This window comes from Podarcis erhardii, assembly GCF_964252035.2.
Source record: "Podarcis erhardii genome assembly, chromosome: Z".
Lineage (NCBI taxonomy): Eukaryota > Metazoa > Chordata > Lepidosauria > Squamata > Lacertidae > Podarcis > Podarcis erhardii.
In genome coordinates, this window is record NC_138504.1 from 37,606,894 (window position 1) to 37,617,166 (window position 10,273).

The 10,273-nt window shown below is 45.5% G+C and overlaps 1 protein-coding gene across 13 annotated transcripts in view; it reads right to left on the reverse strand.

Moving 5' to 3' along the window:
• Positions 1-9,983, reverse strand: part of PRRC2B (proline rich coiled-coil 2B) — a gene marked incomplete at its 3' end in the record, with an annotated part of 74,951 nt that extends 64,968 nt beyond the window's left edge. For 5 of the 13 annotated variants that reach the window (XM_081848445.1, XM_081848442.1, XM_081848438.1 and 2 more), the window contains exon 1: positions 9,695-9,981. Of the gene's footprint in view, positions 1-9,694 lie in introns of all 13 variants that reach the window. The other 8 variants (XM_081848443.1, XM_081848437.1, XM_081848449.1 and 5 more) reach the window with 4 other exon arrangements.
• Between the last annotated feature and the right edge of the window lie 290 nt (positions 9,984-10,273).

Genomic DNA, 10,273 nt, shown 5'->3' on the forward strand with positions numbered 1-10,273 from the left:
AGTGGAAGACAGGAGTGCCTGGCGTGCTCTGGTCCATGGGGTCACAAAGAGTCGGACACGACTAAACAACAACAAACAACAACAACACATTGGATTTCTCCCCACTTTCAAACCATGGTTAATGACCCTGGCTTCAAGAAACCATACAGTTTTAAACACAACAGTTTGGACACAATGAGACATTTCCATTAGTAAAAATGGATGCAAGGGCTTCCAATTTCCTCCTTGCAGCTCACAAAAAAATTGTGCAGATCAAGGGTTGGAGTTGTTAAGGTCCACATCGCCTTTGGGATAAATCTGTCAAAGGCCAGAACAAAAAGTGTCCTCCTACCTTTTCCCTTTCACCATGGAAGCAAACCGTATCCTCTAGCACTGATCTTGGTACAGAGTGCAAGGGATGTGGAATCAATGGGGAGCAACCAGAAAACAAATAGAGGTAACTTAACAAGGTTATTTAATTGTACTAAACATTGCTTAAAATTTAAAAATAAAGGCTTAGTTCTTTGCCACTGGTGGCCAAAACATTAGTAGCCCAGAAAAGGCAAAAGGTTAAAGTCTACACAAGCAACTGAGCACAAAAACTGTCTGCATACTTTTCAAAATTCATATCCACGAGGGCTAGCCACTTGACTTTTTAAAATGTAAGCTGGAAATTCAGGAAAGGAGCACACGATGTCCCTGAGGTATCCAGCTTCAAGGTGATGAGGGAGAGTCTACCAGGTAGGACAACATTTGGAAATCAGAGGAGAGACAGTTATTACTTCTCTCCCCCTGAAGGCTGTTGATGGGCAACAAATGATTTGGCACAGGTGCATGTGGACAGGTGGGTAAGAAAACACCTATGGGCTGATTTTGCAAGGTGGCAATTAGAAAACACCCACCCACCCACACATTATCAACAGTCTTTAGAAAAATCCTAACCCAGCAGTTCAGAACTAAGGGCCACTTGCCAATCTCACCCGAAAAGCTTGCCAAAAGCAACAGCAAGCAGATGCAGAGGAAACACTGGAAACTGCCTTATATTAGCACACACTGTTTGCCCATCTAGCCTGGTACTGCCCATTCAGTGGTGGGAAACCTCCAGCCCATGGGACAAACTAGGCCTGCAAGGCTGTTTTCCCAAGACCCACGGACCTGCCCCATGCCCAGCGCTAACACAGTACAGTTGTACCTTGGTTCTCGAACAGAATCCAGAAGTCCGTTCTACTTCTGAAAAGGTTCGAAAACCAAGATGTGGCTTCTGATTGGCTGCAGGAGCTTCCTCAATCAGAAGCCATATTGGACGTTCGGCTTCCAAAAAAAGTTTGCTAACTGGAATACTTACTTCAACTATTCCACACTCCTGCTCTAGGTGCTTGGGCAGAGAAGGCTCTCACCTGCTACCCTGATCTTATTACCTGGAGAAGCCAGGAGTGGAACCTGGGACCTTCTACATGCAAAGCATGTGCTCTGCCACTGAGCTATGATACTCTCACCAGAGAGAATAGAATGGAATGTCCGGGTTCAAATCTCTGCTCAGCCACATATGAATAAGGCATCTTCCTCACACCCATACACAAAATTCAACTTCCAACTAGGAATGGAAATGATAAAATTGCCAACGCTCACAGAGCTTCAGTTCAGATGGAATGCCAAACCATGGTGGTTTGGAATCCTGGTTTGGAAGGCAAGCTCAAACCATAGTTTGCTAGTTCAGATGCAACAAGAAACTGTAAAGTATTTATTGAAGCGGAGCAAACAAAGAGCCTGACACTCAGTCCTGTGAAATTGCCACTGCCTGTGAAATGATCCCACTGCTTCCATGCACCCCCCCCAATGTCTCATTGTAATGTCATGTGATTGCCAGGTGGGGGACACTGCCCATCTTCCAGATTTGGCCCATCAGTTATGTGTGGAGGAGATAACAATCTGGGCTCCTGGCCAAATCCCATTCTCTACCCCTTCTGTTGCAAATGAACTGGAGCACAGAAACACATCTACACTGCCCTGGCATGTATCCAGGTCAGAAGTGGAAGCTTATCTTCACAACTGTTAAGATTAGCGGCAAAGGAAAACAAACACAAGGTTTAAGATAGGGGCAGGGAGAGAGAAAGGGTTATATCCAGTGCTAGTCCTTCTCAGAACCGAGAACCTCAGAGCCTATCTTGACTATGTTAGATCCATAAATTTTAATGGGTCTACTCTGGATACAACCCAAAATTCCTATTGCCAAGGCTTTAGGTAATCCTTTATACCCAGGAGGAGGATTTCACGCCTGGTATTCCAATACAAACAACAGTTTCTTAATTGGGCATAAGATGAGAAAAGCAATGGACTTTCCTTCACTGGAGGTTTTTAAGTAGAGGTTGGATGGCCATCTGTCATGTATGCTTTAGCTGAGATTCCTGCACTGCAGGGGGTTGGAATAGATCATCCTTGGGGTCCCTTCCAACTCTACAATTCTATGATCCTATGGAAGGTAGATATAAGGAATCAGAAGAAACATTAAAACAAAATATAAATACTAGACCTAAAATACTAATCCATGAATATAAAAACCAAAATATTTTAAAAGATAAATCCACCTCAACTAAACTAAACTAAACTAAAAGGATGAACGGGGGGAAAGGCCACAGATATAACCAATTACTTTGCAAACTAGGGGTAAAGACCTTGGTAAAGAACAGTATTTGTGCCTGGTGCTTATAAACAGACAGCGATGACGCTAGTAGGGCCTCCCTTGGGAGAGCATTCCACAAGCAGGGAGCAGTGTTAGAAACAGATATTTCAGCTAATTGCCAAATGGCACCTTAAACCAGGGTGACAGTCACAATATATCTAGGTGCCTTTTTTATAGCAGGGATTATTATTATTAAGAATTATTTACTTTCTATACCTAATAATAATAATAAGCCACCCATCCATCCGACTAGGTTTCCCCAGCCATTCTAGGTGGCTTCCAGCACATATAAAAACATAATAAAACGTCAAATACTAAAAACTTCCTGATACAGGGCTGCCTTCAGATGTCTTCTAAAAGTTCTTCATCTCCTTGACATAGAGAGCATTCCACAGGGAGGGCACCACTGCCAAGAAGGCCCCCTGCCTCGTTCCCTGTAACTTCACTTCTCGCAGTGAGGGAACTGTCAGAAGACCCCAGGAGGTAGACCTCAGTGTTTGGGCTGAACAATGGGAATAGAGACGCTCCTTCAGGTATACTGGGCCAAGGCCACTTAGGGATTTAAAGATGAGCACCAGCACTTTGAGTTGTGTTCAGAAACGTACTAGGAGCCCATGAAAATCCTTTAGGACCAGCGTTATATGGTCCGGAGGCCACTCCTAGTCACCAGTCTATCTGCTACATTCTGGATTAGTTGTACTGTAGTTTCCAAGTCTCCTTCAAAGGTAGCCTCACGTAGATGACATTGCAGTAGTCCAAGATGGAGATAAATCAGAGCACGTACCACTACAGTCTGTGGGCAGGTAGGTCTCAGCTGGCATACCAGACATGGGCGGAGCTGGGGGGCAGCTGCCCCCCTAAATCAATAAAAATAAATAAAAATACATAGCAAACTGATGTTCTGCCCCCCTAACAAAGGCCTGCCCCCCCCACAGCAAAAATCCTGGCTACGCCCATGGTACCAGATGGAGGTGGAAGACAGCTGCTCTAGACACAGAAATGACCTGTGCCCCCATGGACACCTGTGAGTCCAAAGTGACTCCCAGGCTGTGCACCTGGTCATTCAGGGGCACAGTTACCCCATTCAGGAGCAAGGAGTCCCATACATCCGCCCACACCCTGTCTTCCAAAAACAGTACTTCTGTCTTGTCGGGATTCAACCTCAATTCATTAACCACCATCATTTCCTCCAACCGCCTTCAGACACTCACACAGGACATTCACTGCCTTCACTGGTTCTGATTTAAAGGAGAGTTAGCTCTGGGTATCATCCACATTTTAAAAGAAAAAATCTCAAAGCAGTTTACAACACATTAAAACATCAAGTGAAACAATCCAGAAGAAAACAAATGCAAGCTTCAAGGAAAATATTGCAGATCTTTCTCTAAGTGACATTTTGCTTTCCCCATACTTATTTACCTACCTAGCTGCCCCATAGCTGGAGGACTCTAGGAAGCTACTGATAGCCTTTTACCTCCATGAGCTTGTCTAAATAAGACGGATCTGTCTAATTAAGCTCCTTGGTATCAACAGTCTTGTCCATCTTGATTGTTAGCTTGATGTTGTCAGAAAGGGACACACGATTCCAGCCAACTGGTATTTGGAAGCATCTCTGACTGTGGAAGCACAGCATCGTCACCACGGCTAGTAGCCACTGATAGTCTTATCCTTGATTCATCTGTCAGTCCTCTTCTAAAGCCATCCAAGTCGGTGGCCACTACATTTAGGAGCAAATCATGTCAAATGCCCATCAACTCCAGTATTTTCTCTCCAACAGTGGCCAACAGCGAAGCCCACAAGCAGGCCATACGGCCAATAGCCCTCTCTTCTGCTGCTCCTCCTCAGCACTTCATAGTGTTTCTGATTCTGGAGGTGGTATATAGCCACCATGGCTAGCAAACACCAATAGCCTGATTTTCTGTGAATGTGCCTATTCTGCTTTCCAATGGCTGCTAGTCACGTTTGCTGTTACAGGGCCTTCTTGCAACACCTGCAAGAAAAGGGCATTGTTCTTATGTCCAGCTTGTAGGCTTCCCACTGGGGCTTTCATTCGGCTGCTGTGGAAAAGAGGATGCTGGACTAGATAGGCTTTTGGTCTGATTCAGCAGGGCTCTCCTTATGTTCCTGAAGCTGGTGGCCACCAAATCTTGCGGCAGAAAATTCCATAGTTTCCCCATTCTTGATCCTAGCTAGGGCCTAGGCAAGAGGCAGGAGCAGCAGGGAAACCCTATGAAAGGGTTGTAGCTTAGTGGGGGAGCATCTGCTTTGCATGCAGAAAGTCCCATGTTCAATCACCAATGGCAACTATTCCAGGAAGGGCTGGGAAAGTTCCTTTTCCTGAAATCCTGGAGAGTTCCCGCCAAGTCTGCTTAGCTAGATGGGTCAATGGTCTGACTCTGTATAAGGCAGTTTCCTAGGTACCTGGAAAGGTCAGAGGGTCACAGGTCCCCTGGCCCTGCTTATAAAATGTTTTCCTGCTGCGACAGTGCAGCAAATTCAGCAGTCAGAATTCAACAGCAGCCATCCAGATATACCTGAGAAGCCCAAACCTGAGCCTAAAGGCAACAGCCTTTATGCAGTTTGTCAACAACACCTGATATTGAAAGGTATATAGAGGAGAAAGAAGATGGTGCCTGAAGCAAGTCTCCTGTGAGCCTTAGCAGAGGGAGTAGGAGCTTTTAAAAAATAATACAAGACACACTCCCAGAAAACAAGCTTATACCTCAGCCACCGATAAGGACTCCGGGAGTCACCGGATGGCATTCTAAACATCCTCCCTTCCTTTGAGGCTCTTCGAAAGCCCCTTTGAAATCCCGCTGAAACCATCCAAAACTCCTCAAAGTTATCTAAAGCTATTTGAGGCTAATTACAACACTCAGAGTTTCCTTCAAACAAAGCCCTCAAATATACGGAGGGGACAAAGTAACCCAAATCTAGTCCGGGGATGGTACTCAAGAGTTATAAAGAACGAGGAATTTCTCTTACACAAGCTGCAGAAACGCCTCCAATAAAAAGCAGGCCAAAATCTTATACTATTTCAAACCAAAAGCAGATGATACAAGAAACATGAAGAGCCTGCACTCTCACGAATGGTCTGTCGACCGTACCTGGCATGGGAGAGGTATACTGTGCTGAGCATGGAAGTTCCATTTGGCTATCATGAATAATAGCCCTCAATAGACTCATCCTGCCCCCCCCCCCCAAATAAATGCTCATCTATAAATTTTAAGGGCAGTATTCAACTCAAATGTCCCATCAGTGCAAGGATTTGGCTACTAGCCATTATAGGTGTGCTCTGCCTCCACAGCTGGAGGCTGTAATACCAATTGCTGGAAAACGCAGGAGGGGAGAGGGGCTTGTGCTCGGGTCCTGCTTGAAGGTTTCCCACAGGCCTCTGGTTGGCCACTGTGATAACAGGATGCTGGACTAGATGGGGCATTGGCCTAACCCTGCAGGGCTCATCTTACATTCTTATGATTTCTGCTTGTGCAATGGGACTTTCCATCCTCTTTTCCTTTTGCACTCTCACCAATTCTGCTCCAGAAGGTTGGGGGAACCCCTAAGGCTGGTTTTGGGGAGTGAGGAGAATACTCTGCTGTGCAAACAAATTCCTCATGTAGCACTACACTGGATATAACCCTAGGTCTAGGGAGGAAAAAACCAAAGAATCCCCCCCCGCATACCATACCATTCCATCACCACCCCAGGACTTCACATTTCTGGTCTTAACTGGTCTACTTTAATATTTCCCTCTGTTTTGGAGCAACAGATCCAGTGTTAGAAACTCAGATATATAAGCTAATAAGGCTCAGCATGGCTCCCAATTTGGCCCATGAGGCCGTTTCCCAAATCACACCCACCCGCCCCACCTCTCACATCATCCGTGACATAAGGTATGGGGCAGGTGAAGATGCAGCTGCCACTGTATGATCAGGAGCCTTAAAGTGCAATGACAAGGGAGGCTTGCGCTCCCTGGCAATCAGCTGATCAGTGGCAAGAGCAGGTCACCTGGGATCAGATATATTCCTGAGTATCCCATGGGGAGCTCCTCAGCACAGCTGGACCCAATAGAAAGCAGGGCTTGAAGTTAGTGCTAGCAACTGATAGGAAGTGACTTAAAGCTTCCTGGGTCTGGCTGTGCTGTTATGCTTCCCATGGAAAATTCCATAACTGGTCAATCCTTGAAGGGGCTTATAAAGAGCCCTCCTTAGCGCTTTGAAGCATCAACAATCTTTTGATCGGCAGCACTTCAAAGCACTAAACGCTATTGACAAGCCCTAAAGTCACCTGAAGTCAATGTGATTGACAGGTGAGCAGCCTCACCCACCTTACCCAGGGACAAGTATGGCTTAGCACCAGTGTGAAGAACACCTGAGGCCCTCCAGCTATCACTGGACTACAGCTCTCATCCCATCATCTTTGACCACTGGCCATGTGGATTAATGGGAGTTGGAGCATAATGACACAGAGAGAGGCCCAGATTTAGAGTGATGCCCAAACAAGTCCACTATCTTTAACCCCAACACACATAAGAGGAGCCATTTTCAGACAGACCATAACATGGACCAGGAATGGTCACAAGGCAGATGTGGACTGTTCAAGGACACCTTCCCAATTACCAACCAATTTCAGAACTGGGATACTGATAACCCTTCTATCACAAAAAGCAGAGGGGGGAGGAATGAAGTGTACCCCACATTGGATAAGCTCCTTCCACTCCATCCCAAAAATCAAACATTTAGCACGCTTGTGGTCCAAGGCATCGTGATTACAAGAAAAAGTCCAAAAGAGAGGCTTTCATCTCTCTCTCTCCATGGGGAATATACCCCAAATACTAGGCTAGGGTGGGGGCAGGGGGGAGAGGAACTTTCAAGCTTTAACCAGTAAAAGAACATGTATCTATATCTGCAAAAGACAAGCAGAGTTTATTGATATTTATATACAGTTTCATAGCCCACCCGTCTCAATTTTACCTGTGGCTCTGGATCTTTAAATGCTTGACTTTGGAAAAATGTGTGAAAGCTAGGTGCTAACAGAAATCAATGACTGCTCAGCACTGGAGAAGAGATCTAATGTAACATTCCACCAAAAAAACACCCCAGCATTCTACCTGCTAGAAGCCACCTCAAGAAAATAAGAAGCACTCTTAAACACAGGCCATCATCCTGAGAAAAAAGTAGCACCACCTTTTGTGCCTTTCATCATGCCCCCCCCCAAAAAAGCTTAAAGAGGTATTGATCAAAGACGACAATAAAAAAATTCGATTGTCACAATCCTCATTTTGTATTACAGCGACAGCCATTGACAGTAGAATTTTGGATGCGACACACAGTGACCATCTTGAAGGCATAGACAGATCCAACTTCCCAAATGTTCTCTTGTTTCATGATCACCATTTCACAGCTGGGAAGCTGCACAACTTTGGGAATGAAAACCATGATTTGTAGCCCCAAAAAGACACAGGAAAGAGGGGTGTGTTCTCCCTACAAACCCATTAAATGCACAGTTCTTAAAGAACAGATTTAAAATTCTAATTTGATCTACGAAAGGGCGGGGGGGGGGGGAGAGAGACTGACCACATCAGAAAAACTAACAGCCATTCACACGCACCAGTCTCACAGTAGAGGATAACCTCACCCAACAATATACTTCCAACATTCATTACACCACACCACACACACACTTAATGTCACTCATTTCTCAAAGCAAGACTTTCCTTAATTTCCTCTCTTCCACTTTTAGTCTCTGGGCCAGGATCCTGCCCGCCCCCCATAAGAAGCCGCAACAGGATCACAACACAACCAATGAAAAAGATCAGACCCAAACTTCTGAAATTCCGTTGAGATTCAAAATTCTTTCTTTTTTTAAAAAAAATTAAAGAATCCTCATCTTTCCGCATTTGAAATAATAAGAATAAAATTCCACGTTATTACCCTATTTAAAGTGTGCCCACCCCCGCCAAAAATGCCAATTTCTGTATACAATCAGGTGTGTCGTAATGGAAGAGTGATGTCGGTTGCTATTTTAAAAGATGCCCATACACACACACACACACACACACATGTTTTACATGTATGGCATGTCAGAGACCGATATCTAAGGTAAGAAACAGTTTTGCAGTTTCAGTCACAGGGGACACACACAGATACACACACGTAGATATACATATCCAGGCCTTCCACAACCACAACGCACGGCCAAAACAATGGAAGGCAGAGATGGATTTAAAAGCAAAACAGAAGCCTGGGCAAAATGGCAACGCTGAAAGGCAACACACTAATTAAAAGTCAAGACTCTCCCAATCCAGTGCACCCAAAATATATTCAGTCACTCTCATTTATGTTTTGGTTTTGAAGCGGGGGGGGGGGAGGGAATAGAAAGAGGTGGGTGTTAACTGGCCCACATCTTCTCCAAAACCAAGGACAAACCTCCATTCTCCATCCCTGAAATCAGCATCGCACAATTTTGCAGTAATAACGATCATTACAATTGCACGGTTTGTTATTGAAACTTCAGAGGGGGGTGGGGAACCAACGCCCTTTCATCAATTCTCCCTTGCAAAACCTTCCAATTCCCTCTCTCCACCACAAATTATTAGCAACAGCAATAGCAAGGAGCACCTAACAATAATTTCATAACCCCTAAAATGACTTAAACCAAATGCATATTTGGGTGTTGCTCTGGATTTTTTCCTTTTCTTTTGCATGGAGGCATCAAAACTGGATGGAGGTCTGCTTTGCATTTGCAAAACAAAAACAAACAAAATGGGGTCAGCAGAGTCTGAAATAAGTCAAATATGGAAGGGGGGGCCTGCGACCCCTTTAAGGGCCAAAAAGGGGGAGTAGGTGGGGAGAGCTAATAGGATTGTTGGGGGGATGGTAAAAAACATTCCCCTCCACCCCTGAGGTGGGGGAAAACCTGGCCTACTTCACTCCTTCGCTTTCCTTCCTCAGTCTCCATTTTATAACTGCCCGGCCTCCCACCTCGCCCCACAGAAAAGCCCCCGAACTGCATCCTGAGCCCCCCAATACCCACCTGTTGTGGTTGTAGGGAGCCAAATGTGCCTGGGGAGCCGGCTGGCGGGGGAGCTCGGGGGCTCGGGGGTCAGGATGGCTGCGGATTGCAAGGCAGAGGCGGCGGCGACCTCCCAGGCTTCTCGCGACTGCCTCTCAGTGTCTGCTATGGTTGCCTCCGCCTCCTCCGCCTCCTGCGAAAAGGCCTGTCAATCCCCGGGCTGGAGTGAACAGCTGAACCCGCAGCGGCCAGGCCTGCGAAACGGGACAGCGGCGCCTGCCGGGCCCGCCGGGGAAAGCAGGGCACTTTGGCTGAGGAGGGATGAAGGGAAAAGAACAGAAAGAAATAAAAAGGAAAAAAATGGGTGGGAGAGCAGATCAGAGAGGGGAAAAGAGAAAGACAGAAAGAATGGACTTGATCCCAACAAAATTAAGCACTTAGAGTGGTTGGTTGTGTTATAAGAATTTTAAGGACACACACACACACATATATATATATATATATATATATATATATATATATATATATATATATATAAAATGTTCATAACTGCATATATAAACCACATGTCTGAAACCCCACAGAAAAAGTCCTGAAACC